The 19,396-nt window shown below is 33.6% G+C and overlaps 1 protein-coding gene and 1 pseudogene across 2 annotated transcripts in view; both read right to left on the reverse strand.

The window, feature by feature from the left end:
• SNCA (synuclein alpha) overlaps positions 1 to 19,396 on the reverse strand; it is a 99,403-nt gene that overhangs the window by 5,513 nt on the left and 74,494 nt on the right. The window lies entirely within an intron of this gene.
• Positions 11,440 to 11,558, reverse strand: LOC112478966 (annotated as a pseudogene).

Consider the following 19,396-nt stretch of genomic DNA (forward strand, 5'->3'; position numbering starts at 1 on the left):
CCCTTATCAGAGGCATTGCTTGCAAATATATTTTCCCATTTAGATGGTTGTCTCTTTACCTTGTTGACAATTTCTTTTGCTGAGCACAAGCTTTTCAGTTTGATGTAGTCCCATTCATTTATTTTTGCTTTTACTTCCCTTGCCTTGGAGATCAAGTTCATAAAATCTTCTTTAAGTCTAAGGTCCTTGAGTTTGAGAAATTATCTTAATCAAAAATTTAAAAGGATTATAAACTGGCTTAACTGTGGGGCCAGTTTTTGAGAAACCAGAGGTAATGCTAATATTAAAAGAGATCAAATAAGTAATGAGACAGAAAGTAAGCTACAAGAATAAATATACATAGATAAATGGAAGGAAGAGGGAAAAAATGAAATAAGGAGGTTGAAGAATCTGAGATAAATTTCAAGATGTTCAATAACAACATGTCACAAAAACAGGCCCACATTTTCAGAAAACTTAACCCACTAAAGGAATACAATATATGCTGCTTTTACAAGTCTGACTCTGGAAAATGAGATTAATTTCATTAAAATAAACATACAGTTTTTAAATTAATAAGTTATTAACAATTGCAAAGATCTTAAATAAATGTATTATACTGCACAAAGTGGAGATTGCTCACATATTAGGCGCATCTTCCTGGAGAAACTTGGTGTTAGAGGGGTTTAATGATTTACTCAGAGTTAAATGGGCAGAGATGACTCCAGACAGTGTGCTCTTAACCACTAAACTGTGCTTCTCCAAAGAGTTTTGGCATGCAAAATGTTTTATTTAATTGAATTATCTATAGATTTCATTAACTGAGAAAAAAGGACATCCTATTGTGTCCCTGATTATGCTTGATCTATTTCTTTTTAAGACCCAGTTTAGAATCTATTCCTGGTAAACAAAATTCTCACAATTCGATCGCCGAAAGAAGTCTATTCAAAAACATTATATGTTCTATGGGGCCATTACATCTTTTATATTATAAAGTTTACCCAGGAGGAAAACATGCAAATAAACATTAAAGCACAGGTGAGAATTTTTTGTTTATAAAAAACACTCTGATGAATCACCTGGAAAAAACCACCCTGAAGACATGGCTTGAGGAGAGTAAGAGTCAAGGAATTAGTGGGGATGAAGTGGCAGGTTAAAAGGCAGGCCTACTCTGGTGATGATTCTTGCAACATAAGTAGCCAAAATCCTTAAGAAAAGTAATAACTGATATTCAATTTCCTATTTTCTATCCAGTCCTGTACTGAAATATAATTTACTGTCCCACCCTACCCCTTATGCATAGCCTGTTGTCCCTAAATCTTCACTAAAGTTTGCTACAGAGTGGTCAGAATAGGATGCTGCAGGATGTGAAAGGCACTGCATAGCTAAGGGATGGATTATTTTTGGAAGAAATTGGAACTAGAATTGACGAGGGGAAATGTAACATCAAGAAAACCATCAGGCATGTATCTTTCCTTTCTTCTACAAACTTGGGGTAAGCAAATATTTGATGAGTACAAGTTTTTTATAGGTATAATCTAACTAAAAAAGGAAAGATAGAATATCTTTTTACAAAGAATCTAGGTAATTATCATTAATGGCTGTTAACATGGTATGAAGAGATTGTGAAAAATGACACAACTTAGCATAGTTAGGTAATTTTCCTGATAACCCCTTGCCACCACCTAAAGGAAAGTAACTTCACACTAATCATCTCACACTTTTGCCCAGCATAATTTCCTTGTTTCTTCTCCCTTCTCTCTAATAAGTCTTTCATTTTGTACAGCTCCTCAGAACTCTTTTCTACTCACTAGATTGGATGCTGCCTGATTTTTGTTCAAATAAATTCTTAAGATTTTTAATAGGCCTCAGTTTAAGAGTTCTGATGCTGGAAGAGGAAACTGAGGGTGACTCACGAAAGCACCCCTTCTAAGAGCAATGAGCAACCAGGCATAGGTACCTGTTGAGCCCCTTGAGCTCACTGCTCTCTTGGTATCTCTGGAGGTGGTGGGGTAAGTCTCTTTCAGAGTCTAGCTCTGCAGTTTTTGCATTATGAGCTTTCACACTTTATTTGAGCTTTTAGCTGAAGAGCGCGCTGATATAAAGAAGCAATTTGAGGATAACATGGCTGGATGGATGTATCAGCCTTATGATACCCTTCAGATTGCTACCCAGTTCTTTGAGGAACTAAAAATTGTGCTTGTCTTACAAATTGAGAACAGAAGTGCAGCTCTAGAAACAAGCTCGCCTATTCTTTTTATCAGTCCCAAAACTTTCCTTTTTTATTACAAAAAGTTTGCAGATATTGTAAAAGATCTAGATTTGGGGAACAAAAGTTGGTTTTGGTGGAACTTGCATTCTTTCTCTTGACTATTGAGATATAAGAAACACTAGATCCAACTGTTCTTTTAAAGCAAGTGAGTTTTACATTATCCTATCTCTCATAGCTAAAACATTAAAATGAAAGCTGTGATATCTGTTTGTATATAATATCTATATGTTTATGCACATCTACGTATGTATGTTATACATGTGTGATTTAATTCTATCTTTGGATGATATTGCAAAAATTCATTTGTAAAGAGTTCTATTTAGTTGGCTTAACGACAAGCATTTATAGAAATCAAGTGTACTCTCAGAAATATAGAAGTTAACCCAAATGTTTTTCAAGTTTATGTGATCTAAGAAAATCTTTAGTAAATAAAAGCTAATTTAAGTTTGTTAGTTTAATTAATACAGGAATGTCTTTAGAGTTATCAGAATTAAATATAATGCTTTTATTCTACTTAGGCATATTAAAAGTCAAGTTGTATTTGTTACAGAATTTGTCGATTTAAGATAATGGTTAACTGTTTAATGTCTCATAAGGCTTTCAGAACTATTCTGAACATAACTGTTAATAAGTACATTAAATAGATGTAGGTAAAAGTTTATAAATAAACTTTTCAATAATTATGCTCCATAATGTCTTCCTAAAGTTTTGAAAGTCTTTTTCATAACTCGAAACCTTAAAGTCATACTGAGAAGTTAAATGATGAATATTCATTGACTATCTAGGTCATTCCCAAATAAGATAAAATCCTAAAACATTAATTACTAATCATAGGCTTATTCATGTTTTGCTTCCTTTTACAGAGGCACTAAAAATATTTGGGTCTATTAGTAAGCATGTTTTGTGCAGCATTGGAAAATTTACTATGAATAATATGCTTCTAGAGATTAATAAATGTATTTATAAATTTATCGATCCACAGAATGCAAGTGTAACAGTCCACAATTGCTTATGTCTTAGTTTTCGCTAAGAATTAGAATTCTAAAGATTAATTCTAATCAATATGTGTAATTAAAACAAAAGTGAAACAACTGTGTAGGTAAGAAAAATGAATGATTGTTCCAGAGTGAGAAAGAGGAAAAAAACATGACAAATCTGAATGGATATAAAAAAGTTGTAGAAGGTTTGCAGAAAAGAAATCTTAGATTTTTTAATATCAAAAGTACACTGGTGCAAAATTAGAACTTCATTTTCTCTCTGTTGAAAAGACAAAGTTTTTATAGACTATAGGTCTACTCTTAACAACCGAAAAATGTAATCAAAGGTTTTTCTTTAATCTGCCAGGATAGAAAAAGATTTTGTGTATTACCAAAATAACTTCCTGTATTCCATGTTGTCTGTTTCAGGTCTTTGATCAATTACGAAGACCCAGTCTTCTCCATATTAAGAGAGCTAAGTTTTGTTGAGAACAATGTAACTTTCTGTATTTGCTTTTAACGTCTTCTACTGTCACTTTGGTTAGATTATTAAGTATTATTTTACAATTATCAGTGATCTTAAATGTTTAAATATCTTGACATTTTCTCAAAATCAAATTCAAAATGGAGTCTTTTTAATCTCAAACTGATTACTCAGAGGGTCTTTGGAAAATCTCAAAGGATGGTTCTCACCTTGTAAAACAAATTTTAAACTAATTAGGTTTTTTTGATGTGTTAAATTATATGGCAAGTATTTTAAGGGATGAAAAACTTAAGTTATATTTGTGGATATATGGCTATAGATATATATACACACACACACGTTTATTAATATAAGTGGTCTGAAAATTGTATGAAAATCCTAAAAATCTGGTATGTCCTGGTATAATATTATCAGTCATTATTCCAGTTATACAAATGTTGTCTGTCACAGAAGTAACCACATTTCCTTGTCAATTCTATTATAATGAACTGTCATTAGCTTTTTAACCATGAACATTTTTAAGTCTTTTGTCATTTATAAAGTTATTGTTTTACCCTGATGCTTTTGCAAAAGCATCAGAGATTCAATACCCTACCAATACTCTTGACAACTGACATGGCTGACAATTTACAAAGCATCAAAACTTGGGTGCATATTCACAACTGAAGAAGGCTCCACCTGACATCTGGTCCTGTGCAAACACTGGAGATCTCAAAATCAAGTTGACTAGGAAGAGAAGTAACCAACATTGAGGTAGACTGGTTCCACTCAAGACGTCAGATAAAGAACATTTCTTTCCATTCCTCCTGCCCTCTCTGACCATCCTCTTCTTAATTCTTATACCATGAAGTCCTTTTTGATTCTTTGGTTCACCTTTTGTCTTGCTCTAACCTAAAAATAATGTCACTGTTCACATATCTCAGGCCATTTCAAAGCGCAGGGGGTGGGATAGTTGGTGGTAATCCAATCTCCAAATGACTGTTAGATTTGCCACAATGCTGGTGATCCTATAATTCCATCTGCCATAAACTTCTCTCTGATTTCCAATGCTTCAATTTCTCTGAAACAATCTTAGCCAACTCTACTATTGTATCAGGACCCCCTAGGAGTCCATTTCCCTGCCTTTGGTTAACAACCACAAACCCAGGAATTTTTCATCCAGGCTCTGTACAAGGCAAGGGTAATCAGAATGAAATCACCTGCATAATCTACAGGCTCTTACATTTTACTGGCCTCTATGGCTGTCACCTTTCTAGTCCTAAGCCACAGACTCAAAAGGGAATTATCAGGAGACATTCATTATTCAAAATTTGTTTTCTTTGGCAGACCCCTACTCCACTGCCTTGGAGTATGTGCAAATGAGGTTCTGATTAGAAACTTCTCCTTAACTCTTGAAAATACTGCAGAATCTGCTGCTAAAGCAATAGCTTCCCAACAGAAATCCCTAGACTCTCTGGCAGAAGTTGTTCTTGATAATAGGATAGCCCCTGATTATCTTTTAGCTGAGAAAAAGAGGCATTTTTGCTGTGGCCAACACCACTGGCTGCCTTTATGGAGTTGAGACAACTTCATAACGTCACAGAACAAGCCCATTGGCTTGAGAAAGTGACTCTGTTGACAGGATCTTTCTCAGACTTCTTTGATTCTGACTGGTTTTGGGTCTTGGAAATGGAAACCATAGCTCCAAAGTGTACACCAGACATTGAGAATGATACCACTTATAATAACCATAGCAGTCTTCCTGGTGTGCTATATTTTCTCAAAGGCTTCAAGTGTTTGCAGCTGCTAAACACCAAGCAAATGCTCTCCCTAGGACTAGAACATAGGGTACAAAGAGAATGATCGACTTAAAAAATGTGAACTTGAAGCTGTGACCTGTGAATACCACACAGAGATTTAGCAAAAACTGCAAGAACTCCAAAATAGTAACTGGGAGTAGTGCTAATGCCTTAAATTTAGGCTGAGAGTTTGATGCAAAGGAGGAAATTGATTAAACAAAAACAGAAACAAAGCACTATGTTCAAAATGGAATCACTTATGCTAAGCCCCATGTCACTAAATGAAGACTTAATTGCAGCTTCGGCCCTCTCAGGAATTGCCTGATCAGCGCTAGTGAGGTAATCCACCTGATAGACCCCTGCCATTCCCTACAGGAAAATAACCTTGCCATAATCGGCATGCTTTTTAACCTAAGTATAACTTCTTTGTTTCCACTACTTTCTGCCTATAAAAGTCTCATTTTGTACAGCTCTTTGGAGCTCCTTTTTGTCTGCTACCTTGGATACTGCTCAGTTCGAATTGATTTTTGTTCAAACTCTTAAATTGAATATGCCAGTTTAGCTTTTAATCGATATAGAGAAACACTTTGTGTAAAATTATTTTTGTTCAACTGCTTGACTTATATTTTATTATATATTTAATGTAACTCACAATGGAGATAAAAATTGCTTCCCCAAACCACCCTCATATCCAAAACCTACAATTATCTGTGGTCCTTGTCAAAAATGCATCTGGAATCCTGTGAATGTGCGAAATTCCTTACGAATCACTACTCCAAAGAAATTACCATATGTTTGTAAGCTCTGTGACATCATTTTGTACAAAATATAGCAATGTACTTGCTGCAAGTATGACTAGATCAAAAACGATTTTTAAGAAGCCCTATTTTAAGTCTGTGAAAGATTGTTGGCAAATGGTCAGGTTTTTCTAAAGACTCTGAGACATGATAACATGGTGATATTTATAATAACAGGACTTCACTCACTACCTGGCCTCTGTGCCTTAAACATTCAAAACAGCAAAATTACTCTTTTTCTCCATTGCTTTTACACTGCAAGATATTTTGGGTAGAACCATTATTTTGCTGCATTGTGGAACAATGATAATCAACCCCGAATAACTCAACAGCTCGAACAATGAGGATGGGAGAGAGAGATAGTAACCCTAAAAATAAAAGAAGAAACTAAACAAAGAACTCTAACTTAAGAGGGGAAAAAAGGTTCAACTTAGCACTTATCTGAAAGAATCCAGCATTTCTGATATGAAATCCAACTCAGAACTCTTGTTCAAGTGAAAATAGCAGACTTTTAAAAAATGTGCATAGTCCCTTTTTTAAGATAGAGTATATGATGTGTTTAAATAGTTTACTTCACTAAGAGCAATACCATTTATTTTATTGAATAACTAAAAAATGAAATAGGTAAGAAAATCTTGTTTAAACATAAGGTTAAGATGTATTCAATTTTTCGTTGTCAATTCTTAGTGTCCTAATATCATTTGGGGTGGGAAGCAAAGAACATCTAATTCAAAATTAGATTAATTTCAATTATTTTAAAAAACAACTAGGTAATTTTATAAAGAAAAGAAATTTAAAAATCTTGGGACAATTATTTAATCTTTAAAAGCAAAACAACATATGTAGTTCAGAAATACCACTGTATTTTAAGTCTTAATATTATATACAGAAAATATAAAAATACTAATATAATGGTCACATTTATTGTTAACAGATTATAAAGAGTGTTTGAATGCATTCTAGTAATTAAATGCTAAGACATGACAAACCATAAAAATTGGCATGTTCTGGTATAATCAATACCCAAAGAATAATAATCATGCTAAAGAGACACTTAATGAATCCCCACCTTTTCCCAGTTATGTATTATTTAATTCAATTTTTGTTGGCTAAAATACAGTTATGGTTAAAGTGACCAATGGAATTGGTCCATTCAATGCTCTACACATTTAGGAATGCATCAAATATGGTAGAACCAGCGTTAATGGCCATCTGCCACTAGGGGCTTTATGGCCCCTTTTGAGGCAGTTCTGTAGACAAGAGGCAAAGAGCTGTGACATTTACTTATGTAGTGAGATAGATGTAAAAGAGAATGGGTAAGTGGAAGGACAAGTATTAGCAGGAATTAAAGAGTGATAAGCCTGATATAGTTATAGAGACGAGTATAATTATGGTATTTTGAATATTTTTACACTGCTATTTTAATGTAGCAGTATTTTAGATTTTTTTGGTTTATCTTTCAACAGAACATTTCAAGTTTTCATAACATAGTGTCCTGTTGTGTTTTACACGTTCTAGTTCATAATTTTTCTACCAACATTACTCACTTATACAAGATATGTTCAAGGATGAAAGAAAACACATACACACACATTACACTAGACCACTGATTATATCTGGGGCTACCTCCTAAGACCATTTTGAACCTCCTAATCAAACTGTTCAACTATAGCATATGGTTTTCATCATAAATTGCATATCCCACAACAAGCAAAACTTAGCAACAAGGCTGAGTGAAGATGTGGCTTCTGATCATCTGCTAGGCTATTTGATTGCTGAAGTGACCTACTCTCCTCATCAGCTGTGTTATATACCTACTCAGATTGTGTCTCAGCTAATTTACAAATTATTACATGATCAACTATCTGGATCACATGAGACTAGTCAAATTGATGAACACCATGAGTCATATAGTAATCATATACTATGCAATGTTCATAACTATAAGGTAATCTCAGATTAAAAATGCAAATCTGCTAAGCGAAATAAGTCAGACAGAAAAAGTTGAGAACCATATGATTTTACTCATAAGTGATATAAAACAAAGCAACAAACAAGACAGACAAAAACTCATAGACACGGACAACAGTTCAGTGGTTATCAGAGCGGAAGGGGTGATAGATAAGGATAAAGGGGATCACATATATGGTGATGAAAAGAGATTTGACTTTGGGTGGTGAACACAAGGCAATATACAGGTGATTATAGAACTGTACACTTGAATTTTATTAACCAATATCATCCCGATAAATTTATTTTTTTTCATTGTCAAAAAATGATTTATAGAAAAAGGTGAAACTAAAAATAAGAAAATTCTATATTTTGATATAGCAGAGAATAAAGAAACCAAGAGTTAATAAAAAGCATTTAGATTTTTATCAGTTATCCCTCAATCATCATTCTTTTATAATTTATAATCTTTTATGAACTATTTATAAAAGCACATTTCTAAATCCTCTAACAATTCACTAAGAGGAGATGAGAAACCATCAAAATTGCATATAATTATTCTGGCACAAGTAATTAGAAGAAAGTTGAATGAAGGGAGGCTTTAACTGTCTTGTTTATAAACCACATTTATTTACTAGAAGGATTGATTTTTAATATCTTATCTGAAATATATCACAAATTTGGAATCATACTTATACATACAAAATATCTTATTTTAATTATTTTGTGTAAGTGCATTATTTTTTAAATGTGTCTTAAAAATGCAAATCTATTTTAATTAAATGATATTTATAGAGAAATCAATCTTACATAGCCATTCATGTTCTACTTAGGATAATCTAACTAGCATATTACTTATTTTCTTGACTTTTACCTTTCTATTTCTTTGGTTGTGGCAATCCCCTGAGACAGAGTGTGAGAGAGTAAGCGAGAGAGAACAGATGAAATATAAACTAGTTTATTTGACTGTTTTTAAAAGGTTTGGGAGTGGAAGAGAAAGTAAAGCTAATACAGTAAATCTATTTTAAGGTTATTTTTGGATGCTTTACATCAGTATTATTTCTGAACCCAGTTTTAAATACATTGAACCATAAGTTATAAAATAATTGGCCTATAAATCAGGAAATCAATGTGAAATCATTTTTTAAAAGAAATTTTCATTATAGAGCAAAGAGGTAGGATTGTCTTAAATCTTCCTTCTCCTTGGTAAACATAACCAGCAGCTCAGTGACTGCCATATTTATGACAGTGCCTTGTAATTAGCTGACTCACCTAATAATACTTTATAGCAGAGAAACATTACCAGCTTTTATCACCCTGTTACTTGGATGTAGACCTAGTTGCAAAGACTAACACACAATGGGAAGTCTGGGAATAAACTATTTTCAGTTTCACATCTAAAGATTAATCCTCTTCCTCCATTAATAAAAAAAAATACCATTGTATGTGTATTTATATTTGCTTATTATTTTAAGTTTGCATAGATAGGATTATTGAAGACCAGTCCCTTAGATAGTGATTGAATAAGACATCAAAGTGTAAGTGGGTCAACCTGAAAAAGATCTGCTCTTGAGTTGAGCTCAGAAGCAGCCAGTCGTTTCCTCTTTGCAAATGCATTGCTACACGGAAGCAAGCCTTAAAACTAGCAACTGAGTAAGGAATCAGTGGAAGTTTAGGCTTTGACAAAGAAAGACATAAGGAGCTGCTTCTACATTTTAGGGAAATGAAGGAATCTGAAAGGCTCCTGGAAAGAGGAAATCTGCTGTCATGATCTTAGTAGGTCAAGGCCCAGGTGTTTGCTTTCAAAAATAGTTGAAAAACTGGTCTTAACTGACATGGAGAAAACACTTCAGGGAAAACAAACTATTCATACAGAAAAGGGATGTGAAGCAGAAAAGAAGAAAATAGCTTTAAGATCAGTAGATATGAAACCCAGGAGAAAAATCTTAAAGAGCAAGATAAAGACGTGTCTTCATCTCAGAAAAGACTAGGAAAGCTATATACAGTAGAGTAAGGTGCATTTGATAACTTGAGGTTTCAGGAGTCTCCTTACTACTGGGAAGAGTAAAGGGTTTTCAAGATCTTGAAGAAAAACTCTTCAAGTGTACTTCAGCCTTCCAACTGAAATACCTTTCTTTGTTTTAGCATCCATGTTAGACCAGAGGCACTAAGGGAATGATGCCCCACAGAGTATTTCAGTAGGTGTTACAATTATTCTACTCTATAAAGTCTTTCATCATTAAGCTTTGTCAAGCAAGTTGTGGTTGTTACTTTCTTTTGGTTACTTAGGAAAACTTTCCCCAAAACCCTCTATTCATGTCTCAACAGATCTGAAATAAAAGGGAATCTACTTACAAGATTATCAAGACAGATAATAGACTGGGTGGATCCTTAGAAGGGCATTCAAATGAAATGTTACTAAAATTCTTAATTTTTTATCTTACTCTGACATGGAATGACGACAATAGCTAAAGTTTATTTAGCGCTTACTCTTTATTAGGTACTGTTCCAAGAGTCTCACATGCAGTATTTGATCTTAAAAAACTAACACTATTACCTATATTTATCAATGAACGGTGATAGTCTGGCTCCAGAGCCAGCACTCTTAGCTATAATGCATATTATTGGTCAAGCTTTTGGGGAAAAAAAAAAAAAAAACTTTCAACTTACTAAAATTATCAAATCAAAGTGCTTACACAAGCTGAAATTAAATTTTTAAAAAATCTCAAAACACAATGTAAAATATTTTATGATTAAATATCTGAGCTGGCTCTATTACTATCAAAAAGTTTATTGCAATTTTTATCAGAAAAAACAAAGGCTAAAAGAATTGTGTATATTCACAAGGGCAAAAAACAGGCAGGATATATTTCTTACCACATGGCTATTAAATCTACAAACACTAAACTGATGAACTTTTTGTTACAGGTGAAATAGCTTATTATGAATTCAATGCATAGCATTTTTCTGGTTTAGACCTTTTCATTAGAGTGTGTTCAAACAGAATAAAGATGATAAAATTGTCCAAAATAAATTGTTCATTTTATTCCCTAAATATGTAATACAAACTAGTTTTTAGTTTTTCAATGTCTTCCTTTTATTTCCTTCCTTCTTTCCTTCCTTCGGCGAGGCAACCCTTGGTTGACCTCATAGATTGCAAGGACCTTGTCAGCTTACGATCCCTTATTTTTTTTATTTTTTACGCCTACAGTACCTGGTCTTCCTAGGTGGTCTCCCATCCAAATACTAACCAGGCCCAACCCTGCTTAGCTTCTGTGATCAGAAGGGATTGGGCTTGTTCAGGGTGGCATGGCTGTAGACAAACTAGATTTTAGAATGGTTTGAAATATCATCACTTGAGTTTCTTTCTTCATTCAATTTGACCAACCAATAAAGCTTTTGCCTGGGTCAGAGGCCTTATTTTCACATGGAAAATAGTAATCTTTCCCAAGCCCCTGCACCAAGTTCATTTTTATTATCACAATAAAACATAATGGTCCATTAAGTCCATAGGGCAAATATTACACTTAGTCATGATGTTTATTTATTTACCTTGTCTTATTCTATGAGAATTTGAAAAGATTTCCTCATCACAACAAATGAATACCTTTGCTTTGTTTAATGTTGTCTTTTTCCTTCTTTAATTAAGCACTAATTGTTTGTGTTCTTTTAATTACTTTTAAAGCATCCATTAGTTCTGGATTGCATTATTGAACTCAATAAATCAATAAAGAACTCTATATTTAATTTTTTCAATTATTCTTCCTTCTTTAATTTAGTTCATTTATATCTCTTTGGTTTTTACTAATGGAAACTCCTGATTTCTGTATCAGAGGGAGAAAAAACAAAGAAAATACAGGATATTCTGTATTTAAGATGATGCAACTCTATGGCTGCAAAAAGAAGGTGGGGTGTGCGTGTACATGTGCGTGTGTGTGTGAAAACTATATGTGGAGGATGAGTCCTGACTCTGTCACTGGTGAGGAACTCAAACTGTGATTGCACAATCACTCTAAATACTTTGTATCATAGTTCCCTCTCTTCAACAACTATTTTAGTTGTTTGGAAGCCCAGGAGAAAATAAGCTTGTAAGTACACAGGATTTTGTGGCCAACTAACCTTGGCAGATGGCATGTGAGATTTTGAGCAATTTAGATGTCTCAACTGGAAAAAAGTAATAATAAAACCTGTCTCAGATTGTTGTATTAAATGAGCTTACATAGAATAGCACATAGTGATCAATGCACAGTCACAATAATATCAAATACTTATTGAGCATCCACCAGGTGCTAGACTGTCTTAAACATTGTGTGATCTAAGTATCCCAATAAATGTATATCATACATATTACCCATCACCATTATATTTTCATCTTATTGCTGATTTTATTTTTATAAAGCTTTCCTTGAAAAAGATTGAAACAAAAACGCTTTTAAGAATGGAAGCATTTATTTCATTGACTAACTCCATTTGACTCTTCAATGAACTTCAGTATTTTGCCTTTCTCAAACTGGTGCTTAGGTCCTCCTCTTTGTTCCCTTTCTCTTGGCCACCTGGGAATACGGCTGAAAACTTTTAGTACTAGATGATAGATGGGCCATGTTGTATCCTGAATACATCCTAGTGACATAGATAAGAAATAAATGCTACAGAACTTTCCGTACAAATGCAACAAGTACAATGTTCTAATTGTTTTTAACTGAAGACTTATGAGCAGAAGCAGTGTTATATTTAGACCATACCAAGAGTGAGAAATATTCACAGCACCAATACTTGAGGATGCATATATTTTTCTTGATATTTATAATGCTGGTAAAGAAGTACATCTTATTCTTGAAATAACTAGCTTCTCATAATTGAAGCAAAAAAAAGATATATGTTAAAAGCCATGACTTTTCCTTTGTAGACTCTTACAGTCAATCTCACAAAATGGTCTGTACTGTACTTGTGAAACTCTAGAATGCTATATTAATCAATTATAACAGAAGAAATACAGCATTGGGGAAAATATAGAGTACTGAGATCTTAGAAATAACAAATACTAATAATGTAACATTAGTATATGAGACAATATATCACAACAACTGTTAACACTATAACTTGCTTCCAAAAATATGTTATATTTGTATTTAAGCATCTAAAAAATTTGGGGAGGTAACCATAGACTTAACATTGTTTTATACTAAGAATTGACCTAATAATGATAATTTTTGTGATATTATTTATCAGTAAGTGCCTCCAAATTGTAATAAACTATTAAATAGAAAATGTTGTTTCTCTGCAGTCTCAGAGGTTCTAATATTTTGTTCTGTTATTAAATATATAATCTTATTGCTGATATTAACCTACGCAACTAATCAAAAGAAAGTGATTAGCAGCATAAATCTAATCAGCATGATTATTATACATTGTACATCATATCGAGAATTATGGATTGTACAATGCTGTACAAGGCATTGTCCCTTCACCTCAAGCAACAAGTCTAGATAAATAAGAGATACATAAAGCTGGTAAAACACAAGGTAGTAAATGTGATACAGGACATAATAAAGGTAGAAGCAAAATGTTCAGAATGGGGTATGATGACTTCTGGCGCAAGGAAACATCATTAGAACTGGGTTTGAATGTTTTCATGATGACTGAGAACTTCAAGGAGAGGACACATTATCGACAAAAACAGTGGCAGGAAAGTGATTTTGTCTGGCTAGAAAATAAGGTGTAGAGATAGCCAAGTGCCCTGATAGCTTTTCAATGAGGAGTTTGAATATTCAAGAATTGTTTTATGTTATCACAAGAAAGAGTTATGTGGTATAAATTTTGTTTTAGGAAGAATGTTTTGGCAATGATGTGCAGAACAGTTTGGGAGGAAGGGAAGCACAGATGGATGAATCATGAGGGTGATCAGTCCCTGCAATAATCCAAGAAGAGGTACTGAGGTGAGTGGAGGGCTGGGAGTGGAAGTGGAGCATAGAGATTGGTGTTGTGAGATATCACAAAGGATGAATGGACAGAATACAGCAACTGTGATGAGTCTCAGATTTTATACTACTTGCAAACTAACAAGTTAGCCTGCCAGTTTCATGGATGCAGGCCAAAGATTCAGGGGTCAGAGACAAATTACTTTATTATTCATAATAGAAGTAGTAACCAGAGTCTCATCATTTTCTTGAGCTGATTCCCCAAACTCCAATTCCCACAGGGAAGTTTAGGTGACACCTACACAGCCAGTGGGTTTCATTATAGAAGAGGAATCCAGAGTTTAGGGAACCTGAATCTTTTATAGTAGGCAATAAACATGTCTTTCCTTTGCTCCAGAAAGAGACATGATCTCTAACCAGAAGTATAAGCACAACTGCCCTTTGCTTTAGAAAAAGACACTATTTCTATCTTCCAAGGCTGTTCACTATACAAAAAATCCTTGAAATATAGTCTTAAACAAAAGGCAGATAGTGTTTTGCTTGTAAAATGTGCAGAAATGTGACACCCTTGGGTCTCCCAACACTTCTTGAATGTGGGCAGATAACACAGGACAAGGGGCAAAAACAGTTAGGTTATGAGTTTGACCAAGAAAATGAAGATTATTATTAGCAATTGAGAAAAAAAAGACAAAGTAGATTTTAGGAACAAAGTCGTTTTTGCTATGTTGAGTCTGGGTGCCCTCCATAAATATATGTTGGAAATATGAGACAAGAGTCAAGACTTCAGAAACAACCTACAAGTAATTTGAGGAGGTTATCAGAGTTCACAAAAGAGAAAAGAGACAAACGAAGGAAAACAATGTAGCATCACATGAAGAACATTCTCAGGGAACAAGCAAGAAAAAGAGGAAAAGCAAAGGCAAAGGCAAATGAAAGATGAAAAACAGCAAGCAACAATGTTTCAGAAGCTAAATGGCCTTTTATTCGTCGTTTGGTGCTGCCAGCCTCAAGCACTGAGAAAGGAAAATGAGGAAGAGAATCACACGTGCACTTTCAGTACTAAGCATTTTATGCATGGAGGATACATACATGTTTAATAAATGTTTAAGTTTGTTGAATAGTCCAGAAAAAGTTGGAAAAAGAAGTCAGATTTCAGGGGATAAAGCAATAAAAGCAAGACCATTGAAAACTGTGATGGTGTCAAAATTTTGAAAAGTTGTGAGTGCAGAAAGTTATTGCCGTGACTATTAATTTCGACAGTAATGGGATTTGTGGTGAGTAGACTTTGTTTTGGTGTTTTTTCATTTGTTTATTTTTTTAAAAAAAATAACTGAAGAAACTTGTTAATGACTTTAGTGCAAGTAGAGTTTCATGATACCAGGCAGAGAGGGGCTGGTTAATAAAGCAAGATCTCAAATGAGGGATAAAGGGATGGAGTCAAGAACAAAGGTGATGTTTACTCTGGGAGAGGAGAGACACATCAACACACACATAGATCTCTAGATGGAGACAAGGCAACTGAAAAGAGCCTTCAACAGACAGTCTCTATTTTCTCAGTAAAACAAGTAATGAGATCATAAAGATGAAGGTTTTAGGAGTGAGAAAGGCAAGAGAACAAATATATTAGTCTAATCTTGTTGGTGGTTTATCATCCCATTACATTGGTGAGAAACATGAATGTCAGAAAATGCATTTTTGCCTAAAGTTGCAAAGATGATTAATAGTCAAACTAGGTTCCAAACACTATCAGTCTTATGCTGAAGATAAGTTTTTAATTGCTGCTGTGGGGTTGTGGTCTTTAGGGAAGTAGAAAAGTTTTATAATGAACTCTGTGAAAAATAAGATAAAATATTATAAAGAAAAAAAAAACTGTGGAGAAGCAATGAGTGCCAAGAGTAATCTGGGCATCACCAATTTTTAATTGAACCAGCCAGTCCAATATCCTGATTTTTCCTTAGCAGACAAAGGATTTAGCTTAAATTTTGACTTTTTCACGTGGAGTGATTTCATTGTGAACTATTTTACAGCAACAGTGTAATAATGTTCAACAGATAAAGAAGAAAAACAAAACAAAACACTGCTTCAGAGAGTTCTACCGCCAGAGTTTTTCCTCTAGGGTGACTTTTCTAAGCCTCACAGCTGGTTTGTAAACAAATAATTTTGGTGGCCCAGTTAAGTTACATTAACTAAAAGGCAACTATAAAGCATATATACAATATCACATTTGTATAGGAAACCATCTTCTATTCAATCAAATTCCTAAGTCATACAATAAATTTTAAAAAATAATTCCAAGTATTTGGAAACAAGAAAAAAGTCACTTTGACACAAAATCGACACATGTAAAGGAGACTGCATAATGCATTTTGAAATGAGATTAAAAAATTGAAATTTAATCTTAGATATTAAAAACAATTTGATATAAACCTAATTATTCTGAATGAATATGTTTGTTTTATAATCTTTCTATACAAACTTTTATTGTTTTGTTTACCCTCATTTTAGATACCTCTTACTTTTGTTTAATTTTTATATCTCTGAATTTTAAGTCTAGGGAACTAGTCAATCTTCTCTAGCCATAACTTTTCCACTGCTGGCATTATTTTTTGAAGCTGTGGCTTCTCTATCTCATTTTTCATATCTCATATCATAATTTGGTGTAGAGTACTCATGCATCCCATCTCTATGGAAACCAAGATGTAGGCAGCACAAAGATGATTTTATTAGAAAGTCCACTAGAGCAGAAGAGCCAGTACACACATTTACTTTCCTAGCAGATTCAGCAAATTTAACCTGGGAAAGAATGTCTGCCTCTGTCGAATTTTCCTAGGCAAATGGAATATTTGAAAGCCACTGAAAGTTTCAAACAAAACAAAAGCCAACTGATAGCACCGTGTTGGTGTTCTCATAGGCGTATGTCCAGAAAATAGCAGGTTGGAGCTTCTCTATGATTGTTATTACAGCATAACAAATTCCTGTTCAGATTTGACAATCCAATCTTTTTAAACCTATGTATCATCATCACCATAGCATAATTATTATCAACTATAAAATAACTATTACTTCATAAGAACTTAAAATCTTTGTGTATAGATAAAAGCAGTTCCTGCCCATCATTCCCTTTCTCTCTGGGACAGGGGACTTAGTCACATCAAAAGAGCAAGTGTGAAAACCACAATGACCAAGTAAATAAATATTTTCATAAAAAGAAAAATATAAACATGTTAATTTAGGAAAAAGGCAACATGATATGATAGAGTATCGCTAGTTATAAAACTTGAAGCCACTTTCAATCTTTATTCAAAAATAATGCCAGCAGCGGCATTATTTAAGTTATAACTTAATAGATTGTATTTCATCTACATATGTATAAGACTTTCAAAATACATATTCCCAACAGTTACCCATGTGTTGTGAAACAAGTATTTAGTGAGTACCTAAATCCAAAAGCTTAGATCTTTAGTTTTATTTTGTTCACAACCTAGCACAATATGTGTTGAATGAGTTAATAAACTAATTAACAAGATCGATGTGAGTTAGTTTTAATCATATTCAGAACAGAAATCATTTCCATAAACCGTTTAAAGATGAACCTGCACATCCATTAACCCTAAATCTCTAACCGATGTCCCAATTTCACTATTAGCTATTCAGCCTTGGGTGTTAAGGTCTGCTCTCTCCTTTGGTCCTCTCTTTAAATGTCACAGCTATTTCTGGCAGGTAAGACAACTGCTGTGGTTAGTGTGAACACATACACCAAAGCACCTGAGAGAAAAGGCTGCCAAAATAGGGAAATAACTCAGGAAAAAAGGAGAGGGAGCTGAAAATATAACATCTATGCATTTGCATATTTATAATCTATTTTATATGTCAGGCATTTAAAAAATATAAGTTGTTTAGAAAATAGACTTTTGCCTTTGCTAGAGTTAACAATGTCGCCACAATACTAAGCAGTGTCCTTGCTCAGTATCACAAAGGACAATCTAGAATTGAGAGCTCAATCTCTAAGGACCAAGGATGGTTTAGACACTCTATCTTGAGGCATACTAAGGAGATCGAGTTTATCGTTTCCAGAAAACACTGCCATTATTCAAGGGAGAGAAAGAGCTTATGGAAGATTTTTAAAAAGATTTTGAAAAATCATGCAGGCAAGCTGGCATTTAACAAAAACAAAATATCTTTATACAGTTTTATGTAGTTTCTGAATAAATTTATAAATCCCAGAAATTCACCAGAACACTTAATTTTTTTTTAATTGCAGTGGGAGAAATTGAATATTATTTGGACTGTTAATTGTGAAATTAAGCAAAAGGGAAGTTTTGTTAATGGGTGGTTTTAATATTCATGAATATAATGGTTCAGTATTTTCTCTAATGTTTCCAGTAAGACCGCTAATTAATGATCATTTTCACAAATAGAACATATCATTCTTTGCCAGGAGTTCACTTCTTATTGTGAATATTTTATCATTCTACTTCACATATCTTCATTTCTACCCCCAAATTTCTTAATTTTCTTTTCATTCAGTCCTCTTATTCTCACTATGAGATTTCTTTTAAAGCCTGGTTTACTATACTGAAATCCTCCAAGTGTGAATCAGTAATATCTTCATTTCTAGGGATCCATCTGATATTAGGTTGACTTTGTGAAGCATAACCATTGACATGAAAGAAAATATTTTTAAAATAACATTATTATTTTGACTGAAAACGAGAGGTCAAATTTTGCAGGGTGTTTTGCATCTTGAAAATCTTCCTGCTGTAATTATCTGAAGCCCTAGGCTAGATAATTATTAAGGGACTCTTGCAATTGTCCCTCTTCTCTACAAAGATCACCACGTTAATTAAGAGAGGATCACTGGAGACGGTTGCTGTTCTGCATCTTTAAGTAGTTTTAGTTATTCATCTTCAAAAGAGAAAAAATGCCTAAGAAAAATTTTCTAATATACAGATATTCTCAAAAAGGTCTCTGGTATGTGCCTTAATTTTATTTCTGCACATTTTTAAAATTATGAATTTTGCACATATATTATAACCTGTAATATGCTTATCTGATTTCGATTGAGCTAGTAAAGAAATGTAAATCAGGTGCTTGCTGTGATAAAGATGCTAAAGTTATATTTACACTATATCACACTCAAAGGTGTAAAAGCTTAGGAAGACAAGAAGCAAACTGATAACTGATTAGTCTGAGAGAGGTACAAATCCACCTAGAGGCACCTTCTTGGGTTAATGTGGTGAT

Source organism: Pteropus alecto, unplaced genomic scaffold (genome assembly GCF_000325575.1).
Source record: "Pteropus alecto unplaced genomic scaffold, ASM32557v1 scaffold63, whole genome shotgun sequence".
Classification (NCBI taxonomy): Eukaryota; Metazoa; Chordata; class Mammalia; order Chiroptera; family Pteropodidae; genus Pteropus; species Pteropus alecto.